The following is a 25000-nucleotide window of genomic DNA, read 5'->3' on the forward strand; positions in this document are numbered from 1 at the left end:
TCTAGCCTGTCTTTCCCATTGTAGTCTAAGTGCCTGACTAACTTTCGATTACCAAGGTGTCCAGGCAAAGCCATCCGTCTGGAATAACTGTATTGCCAGTGGTATTTGCACAGTGACTGGCAAAACAACTAGGGAAGAAACCAGGCTGCGTCTATCACAAAGTTTCTCTTTAGAAATCTCCAGGTAACCTAGGTAACTGATTCTTTGTGTGACCCTGCTTTTCCCTTCCCACACCTTAATTCCTGCTCTTGTGTTTTAAATTTACCTATAAAGAGCGACCCCACGAAACCCTAAACACCCCAACCTTGACAGTAGTAGAGAACCCAGGCCTTCTCCCTCTATCTGTGACCTTGCTCTGTGGCTCTTGGTGTGCTGTGTACCCACTCAGACCTGAAAGAAATAAATCTTGTTTTTCAAAGTTCTCTGATGCTTATTTCTGAGGTGTAACCCCAATCGTAATAAGAATTGCAAGGGTCAGTCTAACCACAATGTTGGCTCTGGTCAAATGTCTGTGTAAACAACTCTTAAAACTCAATAAAATTAAAAATGAACAAACAATTTGAAGAGACAATTTACCCAAGAAGATGTATAAGTGGAAAGTAAGCACATGGTAAGATGTTCAACATCATTAGTCATTAGGAAGATGCAAATTGGCACCATGATGAAATGCCACTATACTTCTGATTTTAGAATGGCTAAAATCAGGAAGAACAGTAGGGTGTCCAGCATGACTCGGGATAGGGAGTGATAGGCAGTGAGCAGGGGCATGTGCTGTGGGTGTGGTCAGAACTTGGTGGGCCCAAGGTTCCACGTTCACAGTCTCTGAGTCATTCATTCCATGGTATTTGCAGATTCTGATCCATGAGGTCTTCCATTTCTCTCAGGGCCAACACAGTTTCGTTTTTGAGATGCCCACTTTGATCTCTTAGATGTTCCTTAGACACTTGAGAAAGAGAAGGTATAAGGTTCCAAATCTCCTGCTTCAAAAGATGAAGGGTTTTCCGTGGGTTGTTGTCTAAGTAACAAGAGGGAAGTTGGCATTTTTCATAAAGAGGACACCCAGTAAGAAAAGATGTGGGGCATTGGGTTTTCTTCTTTCTCCAAGTACAAGAACTTTGGCCACATCACATGGCTTCTTTGCCTACACTTACCCTTTCCTACTTCTTTCCTTTTCAGTCCAGTCATACCTACCCCTGGTTTGCCTTGCATCCTAGTTTGGCTGTATAGTCCCTTATACCAAGTTCTGGAGTCTTATTTCTAAATTCCAGATCCTGGTGGCAGTTGGTGTTTGGGAATTATTTTCTTTTTCTGTCTTGATTTCTCTTTATGCCGTACTGGTGTCTCGAAGAACAACTCAGAATAATTACTGAATATTCAGTTACCATTCCCTAAGATGGTATATAGGGAGTCATGGGAAGAAGCTGCATGCAGAATTCACAGCCTGAAGTTATGAAGGAAAGAGTCAAGCAGTGTCTACACAACACATTCAAGAAATTCATTCATTCGGGTTATGTTGATGAAATTCCTGGCACCACTTAACTTTAGCAAGGGATTATAAAGGAGGTTCCATTGTAGTTGGGAAAGAGAGATGAAAAGAAAACAAACGAAAAACCATATAGTCAAATGACAAGAAGCATCATGAAGACCATCAGAGGAGGGTAAGGGAGACTGAGGGTGTCAGGCAAGAGAATGAGAGGAGGCTGCCATTTTACAGAGGGCGTGCGTCTCTGGCTATGTGACATTTGAACAAAGACTTGAAGGAGGTGTGGGAGTGGGCTAAACAGAAATCTGGGAGATGAGTGTTACAGGGAAATACAAATGTAGGTGGAAGGGGCAGGATTCTGCCTAGAGTATTTTTGTCACAGCAAGGAACAGGCCGGCTCAAGCAGGAAACAGAATTTATCTTAAATGGCTCAAATACAGAGACTCTAATGAAAACACTGCTTCAGAAAGTGAGGACAGGATGTTAAAGGAACATCCAGTGTGAGGGAAGATGCTACCATGCCTAGAGATGAGGACAAGGTGTGGGGGATTTGTCATGGGAACCCCAGGGGAGATGGGTCAGGAAGCGGGCTTCTTGGTAGAAACTGTGGATAGGGAAGGGTGCAGTCACAACCCCAGAATCAGGCTAAAGCAAGGAGGTATGGGCAAGAATATCCCTCATCTCTCTTCCTTCAGGCCTCTGCTTTCCTGCCAGTGCCTTCCACTGACTGAACCCAACATGCAACCTGGATCCAGTCTCCTAGGGTGCAGAGCAGGGCAGACAGCACAGAATGGGGATCTGGGGGTTGGGCAGAGACTGTTTAGTCCTGAGGATGAGAGGAAAAATGACTAACTCATATGAAGGGAAAGAACAAGTAATTTCTAGCTTAGAGGTGTTGAGTTCAACTGCCAAACCAGATCAAACTGAAAGAGATACTCTTCAGTGCTTTAATGTATAATCCGGGCAAGCGGTCTTTGCAGGGGAGGCTGCCTGCGGCTTCTTCAAAAGGTGTCACTTCCAAAGGTGAAGTGACCATTTATATGTTCAACAGAACCACTTCCAAATGGTCAAAGAGACCATTTATATGGTCCATAGAACCATGTTCTGTCCCGTTTGGCTATGTACACTGAGTTGTACCATTACATTTTGTTACGCCATTTTGTATCTTCCCTCAATTTTCATTTCTTCATTTAAGAATTAGACATAGTTTTTCTTTTGCCCAGCTTGCTTCCCCACACAAAGCTCTTTGAGGAGACTATTATTCAGTTCAGTTCAAGAGATAGCTTAGGGTTTATTCTAAAATTTAGACAAACTGAATCATGAGGACAGGAGCAATCAATGAATGAATAGGTAAACGGAACAACAAATCAAGGTTAAGAATAAAAGAATGAGATGTTAGAGTTAGTAGGCCAGAAGCATGGAAGGGGTGCAGAAGTCCCCATCTACCCACGGAGCTAGTGGCATCAATTTCCAAGCAAGATCTTGCCTGACATTTCCTCCAAGTGCAACCTCTTCTCAAAAGTTGGTGCTGAAGATTAAGGAGAGGTTTGGCTCTCTGGAGAGTTACTCTGGCAGGTTTCCAGGGATCCTCTGACTCCAGGGCTTATCCTGGGAGAGGCAGCACATTCTTCAGACCTCAGGCAGATCCCCTCCCTCTTGGCCTGGTGCCCAGCAGGCTGGAGTGGTTGTGGAGGGAAGGGAGTCCCAATAGCCTGTGAGGTTTGCACCATTTGGTTGTAGGGGAAGGACCGAAGTGACAACAGGAAAGCAGATGGAGCAGAAAGAGGAAAGATGGAATGGAACATTCTCCAAGACTTCTCCAACCTAAAAAAAAAGTAAATGGGTAGTCTTCTGGTAAGGGAAAGAAGATCATGGTGATTTTGTCTAGTTAATTGAGAATTTTGGGGTACTGTGTAGGAAGTTTGGCTGTCAACATAGTACTCATGGAGACAACTGTCCCTCTTAATTTTTGAACATTAGAAAATTGCAAAAAGTGTTTTAACCCTTTAATAGTAGTTTCCTTTGGAAAACTTTCCTTTGTAATAATCCTGTGGGGATGGTTTAAGATATTCTAGAATGGAGATTATCTGCTGGGGTTCGATGAGTTGGGCCTTTGTGTGGTAAGAGAGAATGGGACTTCATTTATTCTTACAAATTCCTAAGAGAGAAGATGAGAGTACATAGAGAGGAGATGCTGATGGCCCATCCATAAGAAGTCCCATGTTCAACCACAGGTTCCTTAAGTGATGGTTTAGAGCTCTCAGAATAAATTTAAGCATGATCAAATGAAGAAAACTGAGTGGCGGAACCGCCTAACCTAAAGAGAAGGGGAGGGAGCGAGAGAAGGGAAAAAAAGAAGAAAGAGAGGTGTTGGGTGGGGCCTGGCCGTGGGAAGGGGTCAAGGTGGGGGCCCCACCCCGCGTGGCCCCTGGTAGTTGGGGTAGTCTTTATCAAGAAGCTGCTCTTTCATTTTGTTCAGTACAAGCTGTGCAGCTTTTAGTGGAAATCTCTCAGTGTCAGATTGCATGTCTGCAAAGTGGGGCCAGTGTTATCACACTGGGTGGTTGTTAGGAATAGATGAGAAAATGGCAGTACAGCATCCTTAATCAATGTTTATAAAATAAGAATATGTGGTAACCAGGCCCTGTGTCAGGACTTCTCCAGGGAGATGAACATGGGAAAGAACAAGGAAAGAAATAAGCAAGCTTCTTGGAACAAACTCACACTCAATCCCATTTTTCATTTTCTTTTCAAAACAGTGAATTAGAGGTCAATGCTAAAATGAAAGGCAATAAAAATCACTGGAATTTTTCTTTCTCTGACAGACTTATTTCACTTAGTATAATATTCTCCGAGTCTATCCATATTGTCACAAAATGTAAAATTTTCTTTTTTTATAGCTGAGTAGTATTCCTTTGTGTAAATGTCCCATACTATATGATTTGACTCACATATGGAATCTAATGAACAAACTGAACTAACAAGCAAAATAGAAATAGACTCATAGATAGAGAGCAGGCTGACAGGTGAGGGGGAGGTTAAGGGGTGGAGGGATTGAGCAAAAAGGAAAAAGGACTTATGGACATGGACAAAAGTATGGTGATTGTGGGGGGAGGGGAGTATAAGGGAACAAAATGGTAATGGAAAAAATACAATGAAAAAATAAAGAAAAAATTCAACAATTATAAAAAAATGAAAATGACTGGAAAGACTGATGAAAAAATTTTATTAGAGAAAATTACGATAAATTTACTGATGCTAGGGAGGAAGAGTGATTGTTAGCTATGGCTTTTGCAGCTCCAAAAACCAGGAAGAAAAACTTTATTTCAAATTTTTATTTGATTTATGCATTTGCCTTGAGGACTATTTCTCTCATGATCAATTGTGGAGAAGTTTCTGAATTTGCCCAAATGTGATTGAATACTCAGGGATGTAGACCAATGTGTGTATTAAGTTTTACGCCAGGAACCTGCTGGTAAGAAGCAAGAAGGGAAGCTGGTAAGAGCTGTCAAGTGGAATTCTGTGTGTGTGTGTGTGTGTGTGTGTGTGTGTGTGTGTGTGTGTGTATTTTGATTGATGTCTTATCATTTTAGAATTCTTTACTCTAGAATTTTGGAAACACACAAAATTAGAAAGAAGAGGACAATGGGCCCCCAATACGTAGCTCTAACAATGACCAATTCATGGTCGTTCTGGTTTCTTCTATGTCACTTTGCCTCCCTTTCCATTTTATTTGAAGTGATCTCAGATGTATCACTTCAGCCCTCCATATTTTATATGTATCTGTAAAAGACAAGGACTCTTAAAACATCTAAATACCATCATTACATAAAAAATTAAAATGAAGACCTTGATATTATCAAACACACATTGTTCAAATTTTCAGTTGTCTCACAAACACATTATTTCTTGTTTGATTAGGATCCCAATAAGGTCTATACATGGCAGTTGGTTGTGGACAGAATTTTTTTCTAACTTTTTAACTTGAAATAATTAGACACTGACAAACAGTAGCAAAAATAGTATAGAGAAATATACCCGTCTCCCAGCTTTCCCCAAAGGTGACATGGTAACTTAAGTAGAGTAAGTGGTCAAAACCAAGACATCGATATCAGCACAGTACTATTAACCAGGAACCAGATCATACTCTGAATTTTACCATTTTTTTGCATGCATTTGTTTTCCTTGTATGTCTTTGTGTGTAATTCTGTCACATTGTATCCTATGCATAATACATATAAGCAGAACCACACTCAAGGTGCAGAACTACTGTCACAACAAAGGAATTCTGTCATCTAGTCACAGACCTTGAACATAGTACCCTCCCATGCCTTTTAACCACTCATTTGTCCTATAGCTGCACAATTTTGTTTTTTTTAAGTGTTGTGTAAGTAGGTCCATACAGTACGCAACTTCTTGATCTCTCTGTAGTTTTAATTGCTTCTTAAGAAATTTTTCATGTGAGCAGAGACTATAGAAATAAGTAAAATTGATGCCTAGATGATTTTACTAATCAATGTCACCCAAGTAAATTCAATAAAAATTAAAAAAAAGAAAGAAAATAAAATATGTCTGCTTGTCAATATTAGACAAATAGATATTTATTCATTCAACATATTTATCTGGGATCTACGATATGCTTGTAAAACCCAATGGCATGTACAAACAAATTGTTTTCTTGCAATAGTGGCTGTATCATATTTGTTGTTTGGTGTGGTTATCAAAGTAGTGCCTACAGATTGTAAAACCATTCATTCTTTGAGGAAGAAAGTTTTGCCTGGGGTTCAGTCTTTGCTCCCTTCTCTCCCCATATCTAGGGTCTCTGAGCTCCACTCAGAGGATCAGTCCAATTTTAGTCTTTAGAACTAATTCTCATGGAAACAGAAATGATTTCAAGAGATCTGGCCCAGAACCCTGGGATTTGGAAGACTCTCTGTTGTTCTCACTTTACTTGGACTTTGTGCCTGGTTCTGATAATTGAGTCCTTGTCTTGAGTCCAAGCCAGTTCTCACCCTGTACTCCATTCTTAATAAGTAGATTTATAGTGTCTGGTCACAGTTTTAGTCATTTACTTTGTGTCCAAGTGCCTTTGGGGCTATGCTTGTGCTTTTCTTTGCCTGTTTAGAGTCCTGATTCTAACCTCAGTTTCGAGGGATGCTGAGACCACACCTGTCCCTGCCAGTCTGGCTGCCAGTCTGGAGGTCTTAGTCTCTCCTGTTCCTGAATTCCTGTTCCCCATTACCCAGCCCACAACTAGCCCTCAAACCTTACCCCCTCATGCCTCTCTGAACTACCATCTTCTCTAGTTGGAGCTGTTTCCTGTACATACCACATTCTTCCTGCTAGATCGGACATATTTATACACTTCTGGCTGGCTCTGTCCCTAACCATTGAAGGTCTAGTTTACAGGTATTGGCCCTCTGGCTTGTCCTGTGCTACACGTGTAGGTCAGAATTGACTATGTCCCAAGATATGACATAGTTCTTTCCTTCTTTATAAATTTCTATCCATGACCTTAAACAACAGCAGAAGGGAACCGGGTTAGATCAGTTCTGTCCTGAGAGATGTGATGCAGAAAAAGATGCAAACATAGGAGTTGGTGGAATGAAAACTGTATTGGGAGTCAAAACATTCAGACTCTAGCCTGAACTCCATCACCAACTAGTAGTGACTTTGGAAAAACACCCCTTCTCTGGAGCTCCAATGTATTTACCTATTTGTGGAGTAAAGGAATGTGTCTCTAGATCCCTAGAAATCCCGAATTTCTCCTCTGACTTTGGTACTCTAGGGTGATGTAACTTAAACTTGATCACCTAAATATTCCTAGACTCCTCTGCTATCACCTTAGAATAAGTCACTATGATATCAATATTTTTTACTGGACTATTGAGACTTTCCATTCTCCTCACTGTAGACAAGATTGTTGAAACCACAAATCTGAACATGTTATCCCATTTAAAACCTTTCAGTGCCTAAACCTCTCCCTAACCTTCATCTCTGTCTTTGACCTCAGGGTAAAATCTAAATTTCTAATGTGGCCTTGTATGCTCTGTCCCTGCTTCTCTCCTTCACCTCCTCTTCTGGCACTGCGCACGGCATACCCCACAGCATGCACTTCAGCACCTCTGAACTTGCCTCAGGTCCTGACAGACCAGATGACCCATTGTAATTCATTGCTTAAATGCCTGCCTTCTCCACAGGGATGGTGTCTTTTATACCCACTGCTGTAGCTGCCATGCTTGCCCCATACCAACAGTGCATGGCACAGTTGGTATTTATTTAAGGAACGAATGGGTTGTATTAATCAGGGCTGTTCATTCATTTATATTTTATTAGTTTGTCCATTCCCCAACAAATGAATGGTGCTTTTATTTGAAAGTATTGTAAACTCAGCTTTATTAGCTTAAAATTTTTAAAAGTGGGAACACATTGGGAGGTGTAACAGAAAGTCTATGGATGGGAGGGGTTTCAGTGACACTTAGATCTGGGGATTCAAGCAAGGGAGCCACCACTCCCTTCATTTCTGCTCACCTCTTAATGCCACAATGACCTTTATTCTTGCCTCTAAGAGATAGATTTCCCCTCCTTTAATTCTTCCAGGACTCACATCCCTCCTATTCCTTTCCTTCAAAGGTAGTCATTCTCCTCCAGCTTCAAACAAAACCGGGTGGGGGGATTATTTCTGACCTGGCTTGAATCATGCATTCACATCTGGAGCTGCAACTTTGAGCAGGGAGATGTGACCCTATGATTGACTCTGTCCAAGCCAATGCCCTCCCTGTGGCCAGGAGGAGAGTGGACTAATACAGGGGCAGCATAGCATAGGGTCTGGAGCAAACCTAGATCTCCTGGGTTAAAATTCCAGCTCTCCCACTTAGTAAGTGACCTTCAGCAAGTTCCTTAACTTTGCTTCAGTTTCCTCATCTGTAAAATGGAGATTATAACAGTTCCTGTCTCATAGGATGATCATGAATATTAAATTAGTTAATATATGTAAGCACATAAAACAGTGTAGAGAACATGGTAGGCACCATGAAAGTATTTGTGAAATTAAAAAAGCCCCAAAATAATGTAATGGGAGAGGTGTCTTTCAAAGAAATACCCACTTTATTTATATTGATTAAATATCTGCTATACAGTAGACACTGCTCATAGCTAATGGGGAAAAGACAGACAGAATTCTTTTCTTTGTCATAGTCCAAAGTGCTATATGCAGGATATAGAAGGAATAGTCTGTATCCTTGAAGAGTCTTCCTTTCAAAGAAATAAACTAGATGTTATAGGACTGGAAGATAACTAAGAGGCTCACCCAGGAACTAAGATCTTTAAGAGTTGCATCAAGGTCCCTGGGTCCTCTTCTGTTGAATTGACCAGAACAGAGCCCCAGACTCCAAAGATGGCCCCATGCACTGATATTGGCTATGGCAATTGTAAGAAGCAGGGATCCTTTGGAACACCCCTACTATTCTGTGGTCCTGCAGGGAAGCACCTGTGTTGATCTAGAATCTGAGGTAAGGGTCTACTGATGCCACCAGATGCCCTATGGACAACATCTCACTCATTCTAACATGGACCCAGGGAGAGAGATAATGAAGGAGTTTTTGACTGACTGTAGAGGTTGGAGTACAAGGGCTCATGAGGGTAGTAAGTAACCTTGTCACTTATCCCTTCTCAACAGGCTATGACGGCTAAAACTAGGAGAGCACTTGCTTTGTTTTTCTCTTATTTATCCATCTTCCTTTGCCTTGAATGCTACTTTTTGGGGACATCTTGTTTTTCCTACTGGAGGCTCCTTTTTGAGACCAAGCATTGCCTCCGGCTCATGTTAGGTGTCTAAGAAATAAAATCATTTTATGTATGCATTTTATGTATTTTAAATAAAATTTTAATTTTAAGTATAATTTTAATTCGCATATACTGCACAGTTTCACCTAGTGTTGAGATCTTCCATTACTACAGTACATACATACATATGTCACAACTAATGAATAACTTTTGATACATTATTATTAACTAATAAACTCCATGCTCTATTCACATTTTGTTAGTTTTTTCTTAATGTCATTTTTCTGTTCTAGGATCCCATTCAGGGCACTACATAACATTTAATCATGTCTCTTTGGCTATTCTTGGTTGTGATGGTTTCTCAGACTTTCCTTGTTTTTGATGACCTTGACAATGTTGAGGCATACTGGTCAGATATTTTGTAGAATGCTCCTCCTCTTGAGTTTGGCTTATGTTTTTGTTATTTTGCCATGCACTGGGGTTATGGATTTTTGAGAGGAGGACTACACAGGTGAAGTACCATTCTCAACACATCAAGGGTATATGCTATTAACTTGATTTATCACTGAAGATGCTGACCTTGATCACCTGGTTAGGTAGGTTTTTTCACTATAAAGTTACATTTTAATTTCCCCCCTTTTCATGCTGTAAGTAAGTCACTAAGCACTCTCTATACGTAAGAGGTAGGGAGTCATATTCCATTCTTTCATAGGGTAGTAGCTACATAAATTATTTTTCTGCAGGGGAAATTTATCTTCTCTCTCCCATTTACTTATTTATTCAATCATTTATTTATGTCAATATTTATCTTATTCTTTGGTTTATGTAATTCAATACTATGTTATTTATTTTGCTTTGCTCAAATTATTCTAGCTTTGGCCATGGGAAGTTCTTTTAGTTGGCTCCTATGTCTTTTTGACATATTTCCATAGTTTTGTTTCCTTAACATTTCCTCACTTTCTGGCCTGAGAAGATGCTCTAGGCTCATCCTATATTTTCCCCACTTTATCCTTGGAATCAGCCATTCTACAAAGAGCCCTGGTTCCTTCTGTTGTGTAGTGGTATTAGAAACCAAAATCTGGATGTTGAGTGTTCTTGCTGTTATCAGAGGGTCATTGCTTCTAGGCCCTCTTAGTAGTTAGAGCAAGGAAATATATATGCATACACTAACCCATGTATACATGTATATTTATAATTCCATCCTAATCTATGTTAAGCCAAACATAAGTTCATACTGATATCTCTGACTAATCCAGTACTACATGGTTCATTGTAGCTTTACCCTCTCTCTTCCTTATATGAAATTTTCTATTCCAACTGTGAGAAATCTGGCTTCCACTAAATGATATCTATTTACTTGTTTGCTCAGTCCTGGAACACATTTACAGCAGCTTCAGAATTGTTACCTTGCACTGCCATGAGAAATAATTCTACTAACTAGAGCACAGTACAGTGCTTATATATTGTTCTGTTATATGTATTTTAATATCAACAGTTTTTTCCCCCCAAAGAAAGACTCCACCCAATGCTAGGCAGATAATGATTCTTTCTTATAAATATTGTCTCAGTGTTACTATACTTAATGTCACTGAACTATATACATAAAAATGAAATGTAAAATTTTATGCTATGTATATTTTACCACGACATAAAAATATTGTTTCACTCTTCCCCATATATCTAAATAAATTCATTTCCAAACCTGGCTTATTATCAAAATCAGTGTCTTTGTAGTATGTCATCTATTAGATGACAATAGACCAAAAGTCTGTATTTTAAACAAGTCCCCCAGATGACTGGCAGCCACTGTACTAATGGACTTTTCTTTCAAGAAAAGAAAACATGCTAGTGGGAGATCCTGGGAGCTGGTATCTCCAGATGCATTTCCATCCCCAGTGGAGGGGTCCTTGAAGACCTGTTAGCAGTGCCAGCTGTCCCCTCTGGGGGATGAGGAAAGCTGTGCCTTCTCCACAGTCTGAACGAGGACCTCCAACAAGTTTTATTCCTCCTCAAGGTCAGCCCTGCCCTCCTGCAGGCCTGGCTCAGCAGCTCCACCTCTGAGCTGCCTGGGCATCTCCCTCAAAAGCTATGCTGAGTTGCAGAAAATTTAGAGCTCTGCCTCCCCAACATTCGGCATGATCTAAGCATGTCAGAGTTGCCACATGAAAGAAACTTGCTTGTTTCTCAGAGTAGGTTGCCACTTGGATAACCAAGTGTCACCTCCCAGCCCATAATAAAACCCCCACGAAACCCTTCATTACGTTTCCCAGTCTGCAGAGCAGGCTTGTCTTGGACCAGGAACTGCTGAAGGAGGTTCCAACATGTGTCCCTAGCCTCTTGCCTTCAGCTACTATCTTTTCTGACACCTTGGAGGGCAGTAGCCTGGCAGTGAGTGGGACTTTGGATTCCAGAGCCTGACCTTGCCTGTGTAATTAGATGCTTTGGCTAGACCCTGTCTCATGGATGAGTCACCCAGGGAAGGGTACGGTCACTAGGTGCCGGGAAACCTTGAAACTCTGTGCCAATCCATTCCCTTGGGTGAGAGCTTATAGACTCAGACTCTTCTTATAGACTAAGAAGAAGCATCTGGAGAAGTAAGCAACTGTCTGAATAATTTCAGGTCCTCCCCCAATCACTTTCACCTACATAATATGAAGTAATGGGACTTCATTTTTGCCTATACAAACTGATGAATTATCCTTCTTCTATATGCCACTTTGGGTGTTTGAGTGTAGGGCAGGTAAAGAAAAGACTGATCTAAGCAGCTGACACTTCACAGCTGTGAGAAAGTATGAAGACAGGAACAAACCGGTGTGTTCTCACCTCTCAAAGGTCAAGCTGGCTACTATAGGGCACTTGGGGGGCAGGGACTGGTATTGGTTAGAAGACAGGTTAGCCACTCACTGACTCAAAGGTCTTGGGAAAGTTATGCAACCTCTTTGATGTTCTCTTTCTTTGAAAAAAGTGGAGTTAAAGATTGATGTCTAAATCAAGTAAGAAAACGACAATGAAAGTATTTTGTTCACTGTGACCATGAGGTCAATCAATGTATTATTGGTTAGACTGGAGTAGAGAAAAGACAGTACCCCTTCACTTTCTCTGATATGCTCTGTGCTTGGCCCTGATCTTTTCCTGTCCTATGCAATTGCTCCAAAGAGTCTTTCTCATTCACTGCTACTGGCAAAAAATACCTTTACACTGCCCCTCTTCCGTTATCTTTAGAATCTAAAGTTTTGGCCCTCTTTTTTAAACTTCTTTATAATTCCACCTTATTAGCTACTTCTCCCCAGAATTTATTCATGTACTACTCTGATGAAGCTTCTCATCAAGTCTATTTGGTTGTTCTTGCTCTGTCCTTGCCCTGGCCCCTCATAATAACTTGTTACAGAGCCCATGTTCCACTTTGACCATAACCGTGACCATTTTAGCTCTCAATGCCCTCTCTGAAGTGTAGCCTTCATATTACACTGTTGTTTTATGCTGTTCACATCTTAGCACTGACTCTCTGACAGAACTGGATGGCCCAGCTGTCTAGCACAGTGTGAGACCTACAGCACCTGCTCCATAAAAAATGTGATGCTTGGACTATAAAGCCACAAGCTATAGGGCTCTGACCTCTTCCACATTCTTTGGCACGAGTTCTTTATCTAAGGCCACTTGTATGTTTTAGTTCTTATTGGTAATTTCACGCTATGATGTAGACCAGGAAAGTTCTACCCCTAACTGCCCCCCTTGCTTCCTCCAGCCCCTCAGCTCACCTCTGGCATATTGAGGGGCGTTGTTTTCACCTCTCTCATATTTTTGCTTCTTGATCTGAGTTTAGGTGCCTGGGACTGACTTTCCATGCAGCTGCTGGTATTCATTGTGGTAGGGAAAAGTCAGGACCTAGTGGCTTGGGCATCTAGAAGACTTTCAGTGGTGTCTGAACAGGAGGACTGAGAGATATTTATCTAGGATCATACACACGGATTATCACTATGCCTTTACATTCATGTACTGTGTGATTCTAGAAATCAGTGAAAGCAATGAAATCCTGGGAATGAATGGGATAAAATGTAGGAAGCCTCTGAAGCAAGACCAGTACTTTCTCTGTTCTCTGAGATGGGACATTGGAAACCTTCCTTTACAAAGGAGAGTGAGTGGGGCTCTGTAATCAGATTGATTGTGGCCAACCTTATCTCTGCCACTGCACAGCTGTGGGATTTGGGGATGTTTGTGTGACCTCTCTACAATCATCCTCTCAGTTTCTTCTGATGGATAATAGTAGTATTTATCTCAAGAAGTAAATTAAGCTTAACTACATTAGTGCACACAGTAAATGCTCAATAAGTGTTAGCTATTATGACTATTACTGAATAACTGGGACCTTTTCTCACTTTACAAACAAACCCATGCTCTTAAAAGTATTTCCTTATTCCTGCTTCTGCCTTGGGCTATTTCTCAAAATTTCTTCTTCCCTCCTTGGCCAAGTTTTTGGAAGTGTGTACCTCAATGTCTCCATTTTTTTTTACCACCCCCCCAAATCCTCATTTTTATAACTTGGCTTCTGTTTTCATCATTCGTGTAGGCTTTATATTTTAGCATATTTGATAACATTGCAGTCTCAAATGCATCAGAGGACTTTGAAACTCTTTCTTTTTGTAGAATTTGGCACTGTTGAAGGCCTTCTCTTGAACTTCTACTCTTCCTTTTCATTCCTTGACTTAATTTTTAGCTTAAATATTCCCCAGCTCTTTTTCTTAGTTCTTCTTTGGCTCCTCCTTTTTTGATCAAATTCTTTCAGTAAGCTTTTGGCACTCCAAGTGTGCTCTCTCCAGCCCTTTGATTCCTTCTTCTGGGGGGGGGCATGTTTTCTACTTTAAAAATATTTTATTGCTGTTCAGTTATAGTTGTCTGCATTTTCCCCCCACCCATCCCCCCACCCCAGCCAAACCCACCTCCCTCCCTTGCTTCCACACTCCCCCTTGGTTTTGTCCATGTGTCTGTCCTTTATAGCAGTTACTGAAAACCCTTTCTTCTTGATCCCTTCTTTCTCCATGGGCATTTCACACCTAGAACTTAAAATCAGTTCACTGTGCAGATGGGTCTATGATGTGCAATTCTACTTAGTATCAACTGCCTGTTGAACAGGGAACACAATTCAGTTCATGCAGGTGTTTCTAGCCACCATTCTACTCAATTAACTGGTAATGGAAACTGGTTTTCTCATGTGTCTCCTATAACAGACCCCAAAACACAAGCCTTCTGTTTTTTTGGTGCCCAGATGGCCTCTCCACCTCTGTAGGAATTACTGGCCCTACTAGACTTACGGCGTGACTTAATCTCAGTTTCAAATATGGCATCTCACTGAGGGACTTGAAAGGGTCATTTTGTCTCTACATTGACTTTAAGTTCTGTCTTTATAACTTAACCTCTATGTAAGCTGCATTGAATTGATTTCCAATACAGATTCCTGACCCTTCTCTTGTCTTTTTTCCTGGGCTTCAGACCCTTATATCTAACTATGGAAGATTCAGCTTGTCTAAAGATAATTTTATCTCCATTTCACTCTCCCAGTCCTGTACCCTCTGTATTCTTTATTGGAACATTCTGGAAACAATATAATATTTTAAATTTCAATGCTTTTTTACTGTTTAGGATACTGGTGATTTCTCCTAATAATAGCTTTCCAAGAAGTCTCCTGCTTCAGTCCCTCCACCCTTCCATCCTTGTTTCTCATCCAGGCCCAAAAGTCTAAAGAGCAGAACTAATCCTGACATACCCTTGCTTAAAAACACTTCTTGACTATATTGAATATGGGCAGAAGCACCAAACCATCAACTTCTTCCTTGAACATAATGCCATTTTCCTCTTGCCAAATCTTTGCTTGTGATGTTCACTTAACTTGGAGTACATTTTCCCCTCCACTGAATATCGAACCCTTTCTTAGGGTCAGGACACAATTCTGATGGTACTTCCTCTGTAAAGCTTTCTCTGATTCCTTAGGTACAAAATCAATGACTTCTGCCTGGGTTTGTATTGCATTTTGTTTATATTTGTGTGATGATGGCACAGACTGGCTAGCGGCCATTGGGTAAGAGTCCACCTTCCTTACTAGGTGGAGTGCGGGGCCCTATGTTTCCAGTGCTTTAGTCATTTTTGAGTTCCTGTCTTCCTTCTACCTCCCCCAGGGTCCAGCTCAGTGGTCTGCATAGAGAGTTTCACAACTATTTGCCATTGAAAGGAATATATTTTGGGTATTGTTGGATGAAAAGCTTTTCAAGTGGCAGGTGTGGTTCCTTTGAAAGGAACTCAGATCCTCATCCTGTGCTAAGGCAGGTCAGGCTGTAGGGAGAGATCCTGTTTGTGTGACTGTAGCGTTTGCCACTCCCCCTGCAGGCTCACATTTCTCTTTGCTGTCATCAGCAGTAACTGGATCCACAACCCACACCCTTTGAACCCAAGACTCTATGGACTTGGACAAAAACTAATTACCAGCACAGAGAAGTTGTGTAGGATGCCCAGTGTCACAGCAAATCATCAGGGAGGAATAGACCAGCCCTATGATTCTCTCCAGGCTTAAAACAAATGTCATGAATGCTTCCATGAATGCATGTATTCTCTCTTCTAATGGTAATTTTTCTCTGCTCTGCCTGTCCCCCGCAGTGTGCTTCTGAGGATATAATAGTAGGTAAGAGGTACAAAACCTAATGTCTTAAGAAATCTGATTGACACAAATGATTAATTTCTCAGGTCATCTTTGTTCAGCTTTGTATGACTCTGCTACCTTTCAGTTCTTCCTCCTTGGTCTTAGTTTCTGGCTCCTCTTTTCCTATTCACCACTGAACCATTGGTATTCTTGGAGTCATTCTTCTTGCTCCTTTATCCACTTCCATGGCTTGAGTTTGATTTTTCATGTTGAGAACTCCCACATCTCTGATCCTGGTTCAAAGATAATTCCTCCCCAGATACACGATACACCATCAATGCTATCATGTATTATTTCCTGCCTGCTAAGGTGAGCAGGGCCTTAGGATTCTTATATCCATATTACAGATGAAAATGTTGAGACTCAGGCTCAAAGTTCCACAGGGCAATGGCCACCTGGCAGGACCAGGACTTGGGCTTTTGCTCCATGTACAGGGCTGTGGGTCTATAGCCATGACACTGGATTTTCATCCCCTCAGGGCTGGGCACAGAGCTCTAGTTCAGACTCAGCAAACCATATCTTGAGATGGTTGTTCACTCTGATAAGATAAAAGGCTCTCCATACTATGCCTTCTTTAGTCCTCATAAAAGTTTCTCTTTGACTTTTCTCTTACCATGTGGAATCTATTTACTAATGAGAAACTCAGCGTGGATGCCAGACCTCTTTTCTTGCCTTGTACTTTAAGATTCCATAGCTGAGTTTGCAGGCAAGAAGAAATTTAAAGATTTGTAGAGTTGGTGGTGGTGGTTGAGGAAAAAGAGAGAAGGGGGAGAGAAAGAGAAAGATTGCTTATTATTGTGACCTGGGTCTTGATAACTCAGACTTTTCTAGACTTAGGCAAGATGGGGTGTTCTCAGCTTCTAGGCATCTCAGGACTCATTCCAGAAGTCAACTTGTTCTCCCACCCCATCCTGAATTTGCTCCCTCTCCTGCTAAGAGAAGGTTTGAGTGGCTTGCTCTCTTGATCAGTTTCCCTGAGTGGGAGGCACCTCATTCTCCTTTCTCCTACTAGGTCAGATTTTAGAGCAAGACCTGAATGGGGGGCTTTCTGTCATCTCCATGTCTCTTCCCCACTGTTAAAAGCCCTTAGGGACATGGACCCTGTCCCAGCACTGCCTCAGCTCTCTGGAATGCTTTTCATCCTCAGCCTGGGTGAACTGACATCGTCTTCCTGTTTGAAGCTCAGCTGAACATCTCACTTATTTCCTTTGGCTTCTTCTCTCCCTTCCTCCAGGGCCTGGGGATAACTGTGCTAATACCGATGCTCTGTTAGTCCTCATTGCACAATGGTGAGGGACTCAAAGATTACAGAGGAGATGGATGATGTATAGGTAGCTTGAGTCCTGTTTCCTTAGTTTACAGATGAGGAAATGCAGGCTATGGCTGGTGAAAAGGCCTACTCAGGCCACATATCCAGTCACTGGGCAGAGCTAGAACTCACACATTCTGACCCTGGCACAGAGTTCTTCTTTCTCAGGCAAGAATAAAGTGATAAGAATTAAGTGTAAGAGAACCATACATGGGATAGAGCATTTGGCCCTTTAGTTCTTTTGCAGAAAATTGAAAGCATTGGTTCCCATCCAGAGATCTGAGACCTCCTATGGATTTGCTAGTAACCCATGTGGTCATTACATATGAAATCTTCAGGAAGGAAGAGAGGCTGGGAGGAAATTTGCCATTTTTTTTTGATTCTTGTCACTCATCCCTGCTTATTGTAGTTTAAGTCAGTGTGTGTCACCTACCTAAGCTCTTGGAATGAGCAGATCCAGCAGAAACTACAGCCCCCACTGGGAGAACTTACGGTTTTGTTGAGGAGACTGGGATCATAAAAATAAAAATGGCGGAGGTGTCTGAACCAGCCTTGGCAATCAGCTAAGAAGCCAGTTGTCATTAAAATGTGCTCCTATGATGGTGGGGTAGCCTTTAGAGGACAAATTCCCCTTGAAAATAATCTACTTGCCCCTATGCTATTCAGCACTAATGCTGACTACACACCTTTGATGAACCCAACTCTTTGTCCTGAGCCAGCCCTGAATAGGGGGCTTTCTGAATAGTGGTGTCCTTCATCAGGAAGTAAAATGTTCTGGGGAAAGTGAGACCTAGGAGAAAATGAAAAGGTACGTGGTGGGAGGAAGCCTGGGCTCAAAGAAAAAGGGACTGAATTTGGAGAGGAGGGATTGCCAGAAATAGCCAGTGCTGGTACAATTGGTATAAATTACTCTACCACACCTGTGGTATGGAATGGTGTCTTGGAAAGTTTGGGCTGCTATCAAAGAATACCACAAGAGCTTATACACAGCAGAAATTTATTTTGCATAGGTCCAAAGGATGGATTTCTGAGACCAGGGTATTAGCATGGTTGTGTGAGGGGCCTATTTTGGGTCACAGACTTCTTGTTTATCCTCACAGGTAGGAGGGGTGAGGAATGTCTCTGGGTCTCTTTTATAAGAACACTAACCATATTCGTGAGGACTCCATCCTCATGACCTAAGCATTTCCAAAGGCCTCACCCTGGGCACTGGGTTTTCAAAACATGAATTTGGGAGGAATACAAACATTCAGACCACAGCAAATGAGGATTGCCTTTATTATTATAATAAATTTATTCTTGTAATAAAATTCTTGTATATCCAGTGAAATCCATGTCTAAACCCAGCTTCCAGGGTGAGTAAAAAGTCTACTTTTGTGTCTTCCTTTTTTTTTTTAGGTTTTACTTTCTTATATATTATGCCAGGAAATAATGAAAAGTCCTCTATGTGGCAATGTTTCAGGACTTACTCTGAACATGCCCACTGGACAGGCCGGCATGGCTGACTAAAGTGTACTTTTCCAGGTGCCGAGTTTGGCCAATGGACATTGTCCCAGCTCTTAGAATCTCACTATCCAATACTTAGGTGGTGACCAACCATATGGGATCCTTACCACTTGGAATACAACCTTCGAGTAAAGACACGTTTATGTTCTGGAACTTGTCCCTCTCTCATGCTCCTGTTATGGGAATTACAATGATTTCCTCTCTGTATCTGGGCTGCTGTCCTCTTCTCTTGGATATCAGCCTTCATCTCCTTCTCTTCTTGGACAAATAGTCTTGGAAATATTTCAGTTGACCTGGTCCATAACACTAACCTAAGTCCTTGAACCCGTAAGTCCCATTTTTTTCCACTTAAGGTCCTTGAAAGCATTGAATCAAAGGGACCCTGAAAATTAAAAAAGAATAAAGTTAGAGTGTTCACCATAATATGCCTCATGTTTATAATCACTGAATTCCAGATGGCTGGTTGGAAATTTTTGTAGTCACCAAAAAAAACTTCATTATTCTCAGTGATGAACTTGATACTGAGTAAATATTTAAAATCTGAATTATTGTAGAATTGATCTTGTTTTAACTGTTGGGATTCTTCATAGAATTGTATTAAAATAAAGTCCAAACATGTGTGGAAGCCACTGGAGAAGATGGCCAGATAGCTTCCAGCTTGGGCAGTTTAGGATTTTGAGCAGATGTTCATATGCCAACTCAACAAACACTGGAAAGACTTCCATCTTTTCTTAACACGGACTTGTGTTTCCTTGGCTTCTTTGCATCGTGGCAGGACAGAAAGAAAGGGAAAATGAAGCCTGGAGTGGGGCTGTTCCTCTCCTAGGAATTCAGGGTCAGTGAGATAATGTCTGTGGAGGGGACTTTGCAGGAAAATCCACTCTGCTAATACAGTGTCACTGTCGTTATTTCTGGGCCTCCTGGAGTAGCCCAGGTAACTCAGCCCTTTCATCTTAATGGGTAGTTGATGTCTCCCCTGATTCTTTTCTCCCAGAGTTAGGGTTTTTCTTTAAAGAAATAATTAGTGGGTTCTTTTAAACTTTTCCAGTGACTCATTCTTCTTTGAAATACTAACCCGAGGTTGTCTCCTTCAGAGAATAAAATAATGACAAAAGCGATTTATTTCATAGCTAGAGCCAGCCCAATTAGCACATGCCCGATGCCCAGAACTAACAACAACAAAAATCTCTAGTCTCTTTCAGCTTCAATGTGTCCTGAAAGTCCATTACTATGGTTTTCCTTCAAATGCCACTTGCTTGAGTGTCTGTAGTAGAGAAGGAGTTGAATGAGAGGGATTGGAGGTGGAGACCCTATAGCTAGAAGCTTGCAAGTCCAGTGTACTTTGAACTCCTGCCCATCTAGCAGACAGGAGGCAATCTTTGTAGGCCTCAAGGGTCAAGGTTTCACGTGAAAAGAGGATAGAAGAGGTTTTCCCTCCCTGGAATTTTAGTGTTTTATTTGTCCTTATGATGTTTTAAGAATGGTAGGAAGGATATGTAGCTGACTGAGGACACACTGTCCTTTGTACTTCTATAATACAAAACCTTATTGATTTTGCTTTTAAGAGCTCATTCTTCCCCCCACCTCCACTTTTACCAATTTTGATTCTCACTGCAGCCTCTCTGGGGTATGTAATGCAAGGCAAGGATTACCAATCCAGGATTCAGAATGAAGGTAGTGGAAGACATTTTAGAGATCAGCTGTATCTAATTCTCAAATTTTACAGATGGGATAATAGAGGACCAGAGGGAGGGTTGAGTATCTTCAAAACACAGGTGGCAAACACAAGGACCTCGGGCTGAGTACGGCCCTGCACCTTGTTTTATCGGTCCCTCCACCTTGTTTGTACCCAGCAGCAGTGCCGAGCTCCTAGCCCCTAGTTAAGGAGTAGTTACCTTTATACAGTCCTAAAATTACATTCAGCCCTTTGAAGGCAACCACGAGGCTGATGTGGCCCCCAGTGAAAATGAGTTTGACACCCCTGCTTTAAAAGGTCATTAAGTAGATTTTGGTGAAACTGAGATTAAATCCAAAGTCTTCTGACCTTGCCTTTCCCACTCCATACCTTCAAATACCAGAATTTAACTGTATTTATAGGAAGACGGACCAGGTTTGGGAGTTATGAAACTTATGATTTGGCAAAGTACTTAAATATCAGATTAAGCTATATTCATCTATACTTTGGGTCCCCAATTCCTATTTCTCTCTTTGATGGGCATGAAGAGTGGTCGTCAACAACTTTTCAGTTAGACTATAACTGAGGCAACTCTTTCTTGGGGGCACATTTATTACTGTTTTTATTTCCTCCAAGTTTCCTCTTTTTCTTCAAATGCAGGACAATATAGAGCTCAGGAGTCTGAAGAAAGCTGAATCTTAAACCTTTGGCAAAATGTTCCTTTGTCCAAAATTCTGAACTACTTGGTGAGTGGAAGATTAGACCAACTTGTTCAGTTGTTCAGCCAAGAGAATTGAGTGCTGATAATATAAGAGTGGAGTTTTATTCCATAAAGCTTGTAACCAAAGATAGCTTCATGCTACCTTAATATTTACCTAACAATTTTATCTATGTAGGTTCTAGCCTGTGAGGTACAAAGCTTGCACAGGTGCTTAAACTTGCTCATACCTAAATGAGACTCAATTTTCTTTTTTTTAAAAAATTTTAATTGTTGTTCAAGTACAGTTTTCTGCCCTTTACCCCCATTCCAGCCCACTCCCTGCCCTCCCCACCTTTCTCCCGTCTCTACCTGCCTTGTTATTGTCCATGTGTCCAAGAAAATTAGTTCCTCAATTTTCTTGAATATGGAGTAGAAATAAAAATAATACCTAATCTCTTAGGTTAAGAGGAACAAATGAGATATTGCATGTACAGCATCTGACACATAGTAAGCAATCCATAACAATATTTTTTATTGCTATTACTTGTTGGCATTGCTGTTGATTTCATAATTCATTTTAAGGATTAGCCCACGATCTATCTAGTGTGAGTGAGCTGGGGGTGTTTTGTGGGGGCCACGATTCTATGCTCTGTGCCTTTCTTTCAATCTCTGTTAGCTAGTATTTAAGACCTTCCCCTGGGCCATTTATCTGTGCTTTGTTGTGTGAAGGACTGCCAGATTTATCTTCTCTCAGCTAGACAAGGACACCAGGCCAATCTCTCTCTCTTCATGGCCAAGCCAGATGAAATCCAATTGGAGGGGGGACAGCTCTCAGCCTTCCACGCTTATAAATGAGAACAGCTCTCTTCCCTCACCCAGGGCTAAGTTATTCTGAGGCTATAAAAAGATCCCTGTCCACTTCAAAGGACTTTTTATCAACTCATCCATACAGATCCTGTTCAACTCTTCTCATTTTCAAAGGCAGAATGGAAACCTCTTGGCTGAACCCCCAGCTAGGCTCTTACCTTCCTTAAAATATCTTTAACTTCAATTAAACTGATCCCTTTTGGCTCCTTTTAGCAAATAGGTTGTCTTCACAAAGAGTTCCCTGACATTCTTTCCCCCTTCACTTCCACCCCCATCCAGTCCTTAATATGTCATTCTGATCTGTAGGAGAATTCACGCAGAGTCAAGGAATGCAGCTGAACCAGACCCTAATGCTACTGGACCTTTGAAATCTACTTGTTTCAAAACATAGCCCACTCTAAACCACTGCTGTGCCTTTGAGAGAAGGGCAGTAAATTAAGCATTGATTTGGAAATTAAAAGCCTGGGTTTTCAGGCCTCATTCTGTCACAGACTCCTTGTGTAAAGTTGGACAAATCTAGGCTTTGTTTTCCTGTAAGTGAACTGAGGACCGTGAATATAATCATTTCCAATGAATATTACCTTGCTGCAATTGCGTGTTTTTAAGTTTCTCTCTCCAGTAGAGTGTGTGTTCCTTGAGGGCAGGAAAGATTTTGCATCTTTGTATTCAAATTTCTTGGAACACGTTTGTTGAATAAAGGTACCTGACCTTTCTTCTAGTATATCTTTCCATTCTATCCATGTCTGTTGTGCCTCCTTAGCTTTAGGATCTCCCAAACCCTTGGCTGCCTACTCCTGCCAAGGTAACAGGCTCCAGGTGATTCTGCACAATTTCACTGTAGGAGGCACATCAGCTGAATGTTGAATCAGCTAAGGGCTCTTCCCACCTCTTCCAGGTTGGTTGCAGTGCCGTGCTTCAGGTTGAAGGCTGTCCTAGTGACTTTTGAAGGGTTCAGATGATGCAACCCAGAGGAGCAGGAGAGATACTCTCCAATGGGAAACTTTGGTAAATAAAAGAGAAAATAAGAGGGTTTCTGCAGACAGATCCTTGCTTTTTTCTTCTCTCCAAAGCTTTTTTTTACCCTGTTCAATGTGTATAGAGATGTCCAGTGTGATTGAGTGACCCTTTGAGCTTCTCTGAAGAATGTAAAGCTGTGGCTAGATTGATAATTGCTATGATCTAAATGTTTCCCTTCCCTCTCCCCAAATTCGTATGTTGAAATCCTACCCCCCCAAAATGATGGCATCAAAATAAGGCCTTTGGAGATGCTTAAATCATGGCATTAAGAGGTAGGAACCTCATGAATGGGATTAATTAGTGTCTTATAAAGAGACTCCAGAGAGATTCTTAGCCCCTACCACCATGTGAGAATACAGCAAGCATGAGCTAGGAAGATGGGACCCTCTTTAGAAGGTGACTATACTGACACCTTGATCCTGGCTTTTTAGTTTGCAGAAGTGCAAAAAATAAGTTCATGTTGTTTATAAGCTACTCAGCTTGTAATGCTTTGTTATAGCGGCCTAAATAGGCTAAGACAAAACATCATATTTGCTTCTAGTTTTTCTTTGTCTCATGTTCCTTTTCCCTCACTCTTGCTGCCTTGGGGTTATATCTCCCAGGAAACTCTTTACACTCAAATCTCTCCTCAGATCTTGTTTTCTGGGGGAACCTAAGCCATCTGTTCAAATCAGTCTCCCCAAATCCTATTCATCTTTACAGATTCATGGAAAGGTAGAACTAGAAAGGAAAATACTATTCATTTATTTATTTTAATGGATAACAAAATAAGGTGTAGAGAAGGGAAGTAAGTAACTTGCACAAAGTTAGTGGATGGACTAGTACTAGGACAAGGGTCCATAATTCCTATTCCTAAATAGGACAGGAGAATGAAAGGGAGGAACAGCATTTCTTCCTCCTGCCTGTGGCTGGTGCTTCAGTAAATCAAAGCTCTCCACATTGTAGTGGAACTTGTCATTCTTAGCTATTCCTTGGGCTGGAAAATTTGTCAATGATGCAGGGAAATGTAGGCAAAAAAGGATAAAATATATTTTGTACAGGGAGGATCCATCTTCTTTTGATCAGGAAAATAAAGACACCACCCTGGATGGGAGTGAGTCTAGGAACATGCCATACACAGGGACTTCGGGAGCAATGCAGAACCAAATGGCATCTCCAATTTCTCACTTGGGCTTAACTGCTATCCTAGTTAAAAGTAAGAGTAGGAACAAGGCCTTTCGAAGGGCCCTTTAGAGCTAACAAGTGAGTCTTTGTGCATAGCACCATCTGAGCTCCTTCCTCTTTTTTTCCCAGGGATGAGACTAACAATTGTCAGTATGAGTGTTTATCCACATGACCATTGTCTGTTTCTAGGATAAGAGAAGCAAAGAGAACAAGGAACTTATAGAAGCAGAGAATGGAAGGAAGCTTGGGATTCATATCGTTAACCATCTCAATTTATGTAGATGAAGAAACCAAAGACCCAAAGGTCATGAGCCCTGACCAGGGTGAAGCAGTTGATTGGGGCAGATCTGGATTCTGAAATATCTCAATTTGTTAATTGAGGGAGGTGATTAAAAAAATACTCCAGTGTTCCAGAAGAGTGGATAGGGCAAAAATTATAAAGTAAACTCTTTCTCTTCCTTCTGTAATCCTGGACTGAAATGACACACCCCTTTGTGTCTCCTTCATGTACCCCCTTTCATTCTCTTGCTAAATTCTAGAATCTTCTTTGGTCTTGAATACTACAGCTGTTCCTCCTTCTCCTGGTTTTTTTTTTTTTTTTTTTTTTTTACCTGAGCTGTGGTGGGAATAATCTGAAAGAAGTATGAAGGTGGCATAGTGATATACACAGTGGATCTGAGTCAATGGACAAGGACCGTTTCACCAATCTGGGGGCTTGGGTGAGTCATGTAATTCTTTTAAGTCTTGAATTTCTTATCTCTAAAGTGAGGACAAGTATATCTGATTTATAGGATGATAGAAAAAGG

The sequence above is a fragment of the Artibeus jamaicensis genome, unplaced genomic scaffold (assembly GCF_021234435.1).
Source record: "Artibeus jamaicensis isolate MK-2021 breed Jamaican fruit bat unplaced genomic scaffold, CSHL_Jam_final contig_1015, whole genome shotgun sequence".
Taxonomy (NCBI): Eukaryota; Metazoa; Chordata; class Mammalia; order Chiroptera; family Phyllostomidae; genus Artibeus; species Artibeus jamaicensis.